The following is a 7,943-nucleotide window of genomic DNA, read 5'->3' on the forward strand; positions in this document are numbered from 1 at the left end:
TTTACCCCTCTCCCGTGTTTTCCGTAGTAGTGTCCAGACCTTGGGATGTAACCTCTGTAAATGCTCTCTCATTACCTTCCTACTAATTAGTCTCATTTCATGTATGAGTTATATTATCTGGGTATTTTATATGGTTTAACACATTAAAAAATAAAGCTTCTTGACTTTTGAAAATACTCTCACTTTGGAGAAACTGTCACTCCTCTTCATATCTGCACATAAGGGGATGGTTGAAGGAGTCACCTGGGGATAAAGAAGCGTTCTCCTCACAGCGATGACTATGCAAAGTGTTAAGGAGGCTATGCCATGCTGGCTCAATTTGAGCACTTGTGTCTTGTTACAGCTACATGACACAAATGTTTAAAGCCTAGAGTTAGATTCAACTCATCTAACTATGGGCATTGGACTAATCAGAAAGATAAAAGAGCTGTCACCCTTCGGTTCTCAGACAAGAGTAGGTGATTCATCCTGCCTAAGCCATGAACTAGTCCCTGGAGGTGTTGCTTTCTCTCTCCACTTACCACAGTAGGGGCCTAGGGGCAATAGCTATGACTTCAGTGTCTACTGTTTGGTAGGATGCGTTTCAACCTTAGAGGTTAGTACGGTAGATGAACTTGCCAGGAGTTCTTGAGTTTAGGGCATTTTCTTTTTCTATAGATGCAACTTGCTGCAAGTTCTAACTTCAGACATGGTCATTAAAAGCCCGTTGTGCCAGCCTATGCTTCCCTTCACTGCTCTGTGTGATGACGTGCACGCAAGCTGAAGACAAATGTTACTGAAAATTCATCCTAGACCAGCAGAAGCCAAATCAGCACGCTTCCTTCACTGTGCTAGCTAAGGTACTTAAAAAAAACAGAGGCTATTCTGCAGAGCCAGGTACGTTCACATGTCACTGGTATTCACCTTCAGCAAAATAACAGCCCTCATCTTTTCTCCACTATCCCCTCCTTGGAAATGTGAGAGGGATCACTGAGGATTAAACTTCTGAAAGTGCCATGCCAGAAGTCAAAAGAGGAGCTTCTTATCTCTGTTCACTGGAACCTCTTCTGATGGGGTGTCTCCTCCAGACTTGCCTTCTCTACATGTCTCCTTGTATGGAAAAATTGCTGAACAAAAGAAAATGAGTTAAGGTGAACATCTTGAGTTGTATTACAAGTTTTAAGACAGAAAGATGTGATCTATTCTGAAAGTCCCTGATGATTTATTTAGTGGGCATATTTTTACATTGTTTCCTTTAACATCAGAGAAAAGGTGCCTTTGGAGAGGCACGGCTTTTATCTCATCTCCTTTAAAATCACACCACAGATCTCAAAAGAAAGGCTAAGCCATATCAGAATTTAAAACACTCACCTTATGGCTGTCACCCAAAGTAGATGAAATATGTCCCACTGAGTTTTAAATGATTGCTTATGCTGCCGATCATAGTCAGATTCTCAACCGAATGATATAAGTTCCCACTGTTTCCCTGAAAGTGATGAAGCTGAATCTTTTTATACCAGAAAAGGATCTGGCCCTTAAGTTTCAGCATCTTCCAAATCCGAAGTAATTTTATCCACTTGAATAATTTATCATCATAACCTATTTTTCATTAATTTGACTATGCTCTCGTTCCTCTTGGGCTTGGTACTTACCGTGTATCTCTACTGCGAAAAACAACGATGTGAAATTAGCACTTTCTTACTCAGCAGATCCCTTTCCTGTGTGAAGTCAGAAAGAGTGCTGCTTAACTTACCATAAAAAGTACTTAAATCTTTTTTTCTCCCCTCCCTGCTTTCCACCCAGCAGAACCAATACAGCTGATGGGAAGCAAACAGGACAGGATTTTTGGCTTGTGTATTTACGGGACTGTTAACCAAACTGCAGGGCCACTTGGGCAGCCTGCGGGTCTCTGGACTGTGACCACCGAGAGACTCCTGCTGCAGACAGCGGAGGGCTGTACGCACAAGCAGAGCTTGCAAAGCTGTTGCCACTGATGACATGCAAGTCAAAGCAACTCAAGTTCCCAATCCTAGCTGATGTGCTCAACTCAACAGAGACAGAGAGTCACGTGCTTAAAATTAATCTTGGGCATAAGCATTGCAGGATCAGGGCCACTACAAGTCTAGGGACTAAAAACCAAACAAGGGTATTTGTTGATGTGCTGCAAAATATCTCAGGTGTGAACCCTTCTGTGCCAATCCTGAGGGATTCGCTTAGCTAAAATAGATTGTGGAATCAGATTGGGGGTCCCAAAATCAAATAAGATTTGGGGACAATTTCTTACATCGTAAAAGAGAAATTGATTGTTCTTTCAGAGACAGATAAAGTAACATTGGCATAAGATCTTTTGTGGAAGACAATACAGTTTGAGGCAATACTCCCTCCAGTGTATCCAAATTTATTTTTTTTTTCTACTTTTCAAGATAAGTCCTTTCTAAAACTCGCACTACAAATTCAGGATTAGTTTCCCCCAAGACAGTACATGCAATACATAATAAAAATAGGAATTTTCAAAACCACTTTCAATTTCCCTTTGCCATAAGATATCATTTATTACCAGAACGTTCTTCAAGTTTAGACAGTCTCTAACATATGACTAAATCTGAAGTCACTTTGTCTGTCAAAAGGTAAAGGGCAAATGAGTTATAAGGGCAGCTGGGTCATCAGAAGTCATTCTCTTTGGACCTGATGTAGTGAAAAATATCCTCAGTCTTCCAAACAACTGAAGTCCCAAAAGGACACAAATCCTAGCTTTGCAACAGGCCAACCTATTCAACACAAAGGTCAGTATCATTAAACAGAATAAACAAACCAATCCTATAGCCAGAAATGACAGATCTGCCTAGGAGGCGAAGGAGTCATGCAGCTGGTTCTCTGGGCCTCCTTCACTCCCACACTTGCAGAGACTCAAACTTCTGTATATACACACACACACTCATCTGTTTTACTCCATGCACGTGTATGCATACATGTGTCTGTACAATGCAGGCGTGTGCGGGACCAGGCAAAAATCCCCTCAAAATATGGGAAGCCATGAGATAAGCCATTACCAAACAGTATAGAAGCAACAGCTGATCGAACTGAGCTCTTCTGCACATGTACTGTCCTCGGGACCTCTAGTCTTCCTCCTCACCGCCATGCAGGAAATACTATTTTGGTCAGAGATTAACCACAGCTTGTAAAGAGAGAAGTCCTGCTTCTACCTTCAGCTCTCACTGCCGTCTCACCAATTTCTGCCAGTCAAGGCTGGGCTAAAACCCATGCTTATTCCTCTGCCTGCCTTCTTACTGGCCGAAAATGCACTGGATGCATTCCCACAAGCCTGCCTCAGCACCAGTGCCCAACGCTCCCAGCCCGGGGACCATGCTCAGGCACGTGGCGAGTGCCCCTTCCCTCACCTCTGTCTCCCGTTACTGCCCCGGGGGGCGGCAGCCGCTAATCCTCCTGCAGGAGCAAGAACATGTGGCAGCACAAGACTAAGGACGGGACGCTCTTCTCTTTTAGTGACGTTAACCCATGGCCCTTTCTACGTACCTGTGGCCGTTACTGGAAGGCAAACAGTTCTCAATCAATTTCTTTTCAAGGAACCAAGGAAATTGCTTAGGCACTTCGAAATCAAGTACTTTGCATAAATGAGAGCACAGCTGTTTGCACGCTTATTTTCTTTTGTAACCATGCTGGAAGTACATTATATGTGCTTAAAGCCATACTAACCTCTAATGGGTTTGGTGAGGATATGATCAGCCTTAAAAAACCAACAGCCATAATGCCTGCCTGTGAATCCAGAACGGAGACCTGCCTTGTCCTGTGCGTGTATAACTGAGCCAATGCCAGGTCCACCGCAGTACAACGACACTGCTTGTTGTTACCCGAGTGATGCTTGTCACACGCACCGTCACGACGTGCTGAGCGGTGGACCTTGGAGCTACGAGCCCGAGCTGCCACAGCAGGAGCTCAACAGCAAAGGCAGGCAAACGTGAACAAGCTGGCTGTGGAGAGAGACTCCTACCATGCAGCACCAGCCACTTGAATTTTCTTTTACTTTTTAAAATTACTTTCATAAGCTTTCGGTATGAAAGAGATTATGTAAAACCACATTCTAGTCTGCTGTGCATGAAACTTATAATGCCCACATGAATGCAGAAACAAAACGACGACTATATCTAAAGCTAAATGCTGTAAATAAGCAGCTATACAGTATGAAGAGAGGATGAAACTCAGCTGGGACTTGACAGACTTGGGTTTTGTTCTCATTTCTACCCTTGACCTGTTTGGTGACTTAGAGTAAGGTGTTGCTTTCTTTCTATTTCTTTCTGGGTCAGGGACAGCCTGTCATTTTGTGTTCATATAGTGGCTAGCATGAAAAGCCCCTTCACTAGCATGTGAAGGGGCCTTTGTGAAGATCTCTGGATACTACTACAATACAAACAATATTTAATACCTGTTAAACAAACAATGAACACAGAGGAGACTTTTTTCCTTGGTAAAACGTACCATATTGCAATGAGTGAAAACTTCAGGTGTTTCATAAATAAATATATACATATATATCTGCATTTACCCCAAACACATTTATTCAAATATGTTCCTAATTAAACTCCAGATATCTATTACAGCTTTGCTAGATTATTTCCCACCTCTGTATCTTAAGATATTAATGTTTTCTCACCTCACTTCTACTTCTAATAAAAAGTATTGATTTGCTATATCTTATCTTTAAGATTCATACTCTGGCTTTGCATAAAACTCAACTCTTAATGCATTTTTTTTAAAGCCATCATTATCTCAAGCACATGGCACAGAATTGTATTTATGTTACACTGAAACCCCATATTTTTCAGTATGTATTTGAAAGCGGTTAACATTTTTCTATCCAAATCGATCTGCTTCTCAGCAGTCAGTGTTGAAACAGGCCTTTTTCTAGCGTTTTAGGTAACAGTTCTGCTTTTTCTTCCCTCTCTCTTCTTGCTTACAAGTGTTCATTTATAAGCTGCCAGCTGAAATAGATACCAAACTTAATCCAATTGCATAAATTCGCAACATAAGCTGCAAAAAGTCCATCACTACACGCCTGAAGACTTCACAATCTCTCTTAAAATGTCCAACAGAATCCCCCCAAAATTATACTGGAAAGATTCAGTATTTTATTTGCATGGGTGCACAGTAAGGCTTTTGTTCTTGCTGTTGGGACTTGATTTCCGATATAAATGTTGAGGTATGACTTGCAAAGGCAAAAAGTTCAAGGTCATTTCTTCTCTTTTCTCACAGTGGGCAAGGAATTAATGCTGTATCTGCTAACCAAAAGGAAGGATCAGGGAATTTTGAAATAGGAGACAGTAGTACTATGGACCACATTAAAAACCAAATAAACAAACAATGACAACATTGAAAAATGAAAAAAAATTGATAGCAATGGGAGCAAAAGGAATGTGAAATCTTGAAAACCTGTTGCTGGGTAAAGCCATTGAGTTCTCTAAAAGTTTTGAGGGCTTATAAGGTTGGCAGTGTCCCACCATTTTGGATAACTGGTCAAGCCCCGATTCAAAAACCGGTAAGCAATAACACATAGATTGCTTTTGATTGTTAGTGTACAGACACTTACTGAGCCAGGGTATTGGTTGTAAAATCTGACACATTCCGACAGGTGGAAAACGTATTTGAAATATTTGGCTTGGTTTTTGGAAGAAGGAAGGAGACAACAGTACTGAATGACAAATTTTAAACATCAAAGGTTAAAACAGGTTTTTTTGTTATTTATTTTTTCTTTGGATGTCATATTTATTTTTTCTTAATGATGACAAAACTGAAAGATTCTCATGTATTTGACAATGTTTACCATCACAAGAACAGAAGGTAAGAGCAGCAATTTTGGATTACTTGTCCAACAAGGTCATTAAAAATTCTTATCTTAGAGAGTTTTAATGGATTTTTTCTTTTTTTTGTTTTTTTAAAAGGAGTTTATAATTGGATATTGAAAAACATTAGCATTTTCAAGTGCTGCTGGATTGGGAGATGGCTGCTTTTTGTTTGCCAGTTCAAGTATTCCTCTGGAAACAGAGCTGCAGTATTTGAATTGTAATTCTAGTTGGCAGCAAAAACTGGTCACTATGTCAGAACTGTTCTGACACAGTAAATGGCTGAAGCAATGACAGGAGGAAATCTGCAGGGAAGTAATTCTTTTTTTTTTTTTTTTTTTTTTAAGAAATGTTGGCTCAGCTTGCATCAGTGGGGTCCCATGGGTTCCCACAACCACCATCCTCATCTTTAAATAAAGTAACAAGCTACCTCCAGTGACAAACACTCACCCGTCACTGCTGCATCACTTCTGGACCACCGATGTATGAGCTGCTTCTGCTACCAGTAAAAGTTCACAATTTGTCAGCTCAAGAGTCTGTCCTTTGCTAATGGATTACTTTTTAACTGTCTGCTGTAAATGGAAGGTTTTATTTATTTATTTACTTTTTCTAAAAATGTGTACAAGCAACACACTGTTTGGGCTCTGGCTTCTTGTAGCCGAGTCCCCCATTTTAGAGATCTTCTCAATCATTGCTTCCCAAGACCCTGCAGGAAAAAGGGATGAGGGTGACAGCACCCAGCCTGCATGGCCAAGTTCTCTTTTTCTCTCTCAAAGACACTCTCCAGCACGGGAAGAGAAATGTATCAGGCTTTCAAAGAAAAGATGCTTAATCCACAGACTGAGGCATCCACTGGACGGGGCATCATTGCCCTACCACAGACCTCCTGAGTCCTGGACTCAACTGACCATTTCGCCCTTGTTTTCATGGCTCAGCAACAGAATACATAGTCCCTCCTTATTCCCTCCACACAGGTGCTGTGAACAGCAACAGAATCACATGCTTGAGGCATTCAGGTATGACTGGATTGTAAGTCACAGACAGATGATTTATATCCTTATTCATGAAAGATTGTGGAATCCTTTTGAGGAAGGCAGTGAGGATTCAGACAAAGGGAAATATACCTGGTTAGCAAGGTTTTGAGTGTAATTTGGTGCTCCCTTTGTTATCCATAGCAAGCATGTGAAGAAAAGGGCCTCTGAGGTAAACCTGCTCCCTGATGGATAGGGAAATCTGAGTGGCTAGAGCACATAACCTATTTTATCTTAGGACCCCAGAAAGAATCTCTGAAATTTGAGGGTACCTGAAAAAACAGGCACGGAAACAAAAAATCCAAGAGTTGGAGAAGATAGTCGCTCCCTTCTGTCTTGTCCTTGAGCAGCCCTTGTCTTCTGACTTTTTAAAAACAAGGGAGGTATTTCCTTTCATTTTTCTTCACAGACTCAGTCTACCTGCTCTGGCCAATGCACTCGGCTGCAGCTGCGGGGTCAGCCTCTCTGAGTGCACCGCTTTCGTGGCTCCCTGGCAGATCTTCCAGCATGCTGACCAGCCAAGGCACTCCAGTCAGCAATGCTCCTTTCCCTCAGCTTATTACCTTGCAGGTCGAGAATGTGCCTATGAGCAGAAAGCACAGACAAAAGCGCCTAAGATGGTCTTCACTTCTGCAAGCTTCAGAGAGTTGCTCCAGCTGAGCAACTCACTGCAACAGCAATAAGGTAGGCTACCGCGAAGAGAATAAGGAAAACAAAACAAGACCAGGGCAAAGTCATTGACCCTTATTTCCTTCTACAGAGAATTGCTTTAATAGAGGAACCCAGAGAAACGCTAAGGAGATGTGATGGATGGTCTTACCTAGCATTTCATTACTAGGTAGATATACTATGTCCATAAACGTGAATAATTTGCTAAGAAACATACCACCTGTAACTCAAGCTGGGAACACAAAATACATCAGAATATGAGGGAAGAAAAAGTCATGAAATATTTTTAAAAGGCCATTCTCACTAAAATAAAAATCTCCACCTTGCCTATAATTTGAAGTGACCAGTACACCTCCAGATTTGAATCCATTTTAATCAGCGTCTTCATACAAAGATAAATTATGTCTTC

Source organism: Ciconia boyciana, chromosome 2 (genome assembly GCF_034638445.1).
Source record: "Ciconia boyciana chromosome 2, ASM3463844v1, whole genome shotgun sequence".
Classification (NCBI taxonomy): domain Eukaryota; kingdom Metazoa; phylum Chordata; class Aves; order Ciconiiformes; family Ciconiidae; genus Ciconia; species Ciconia boyciana.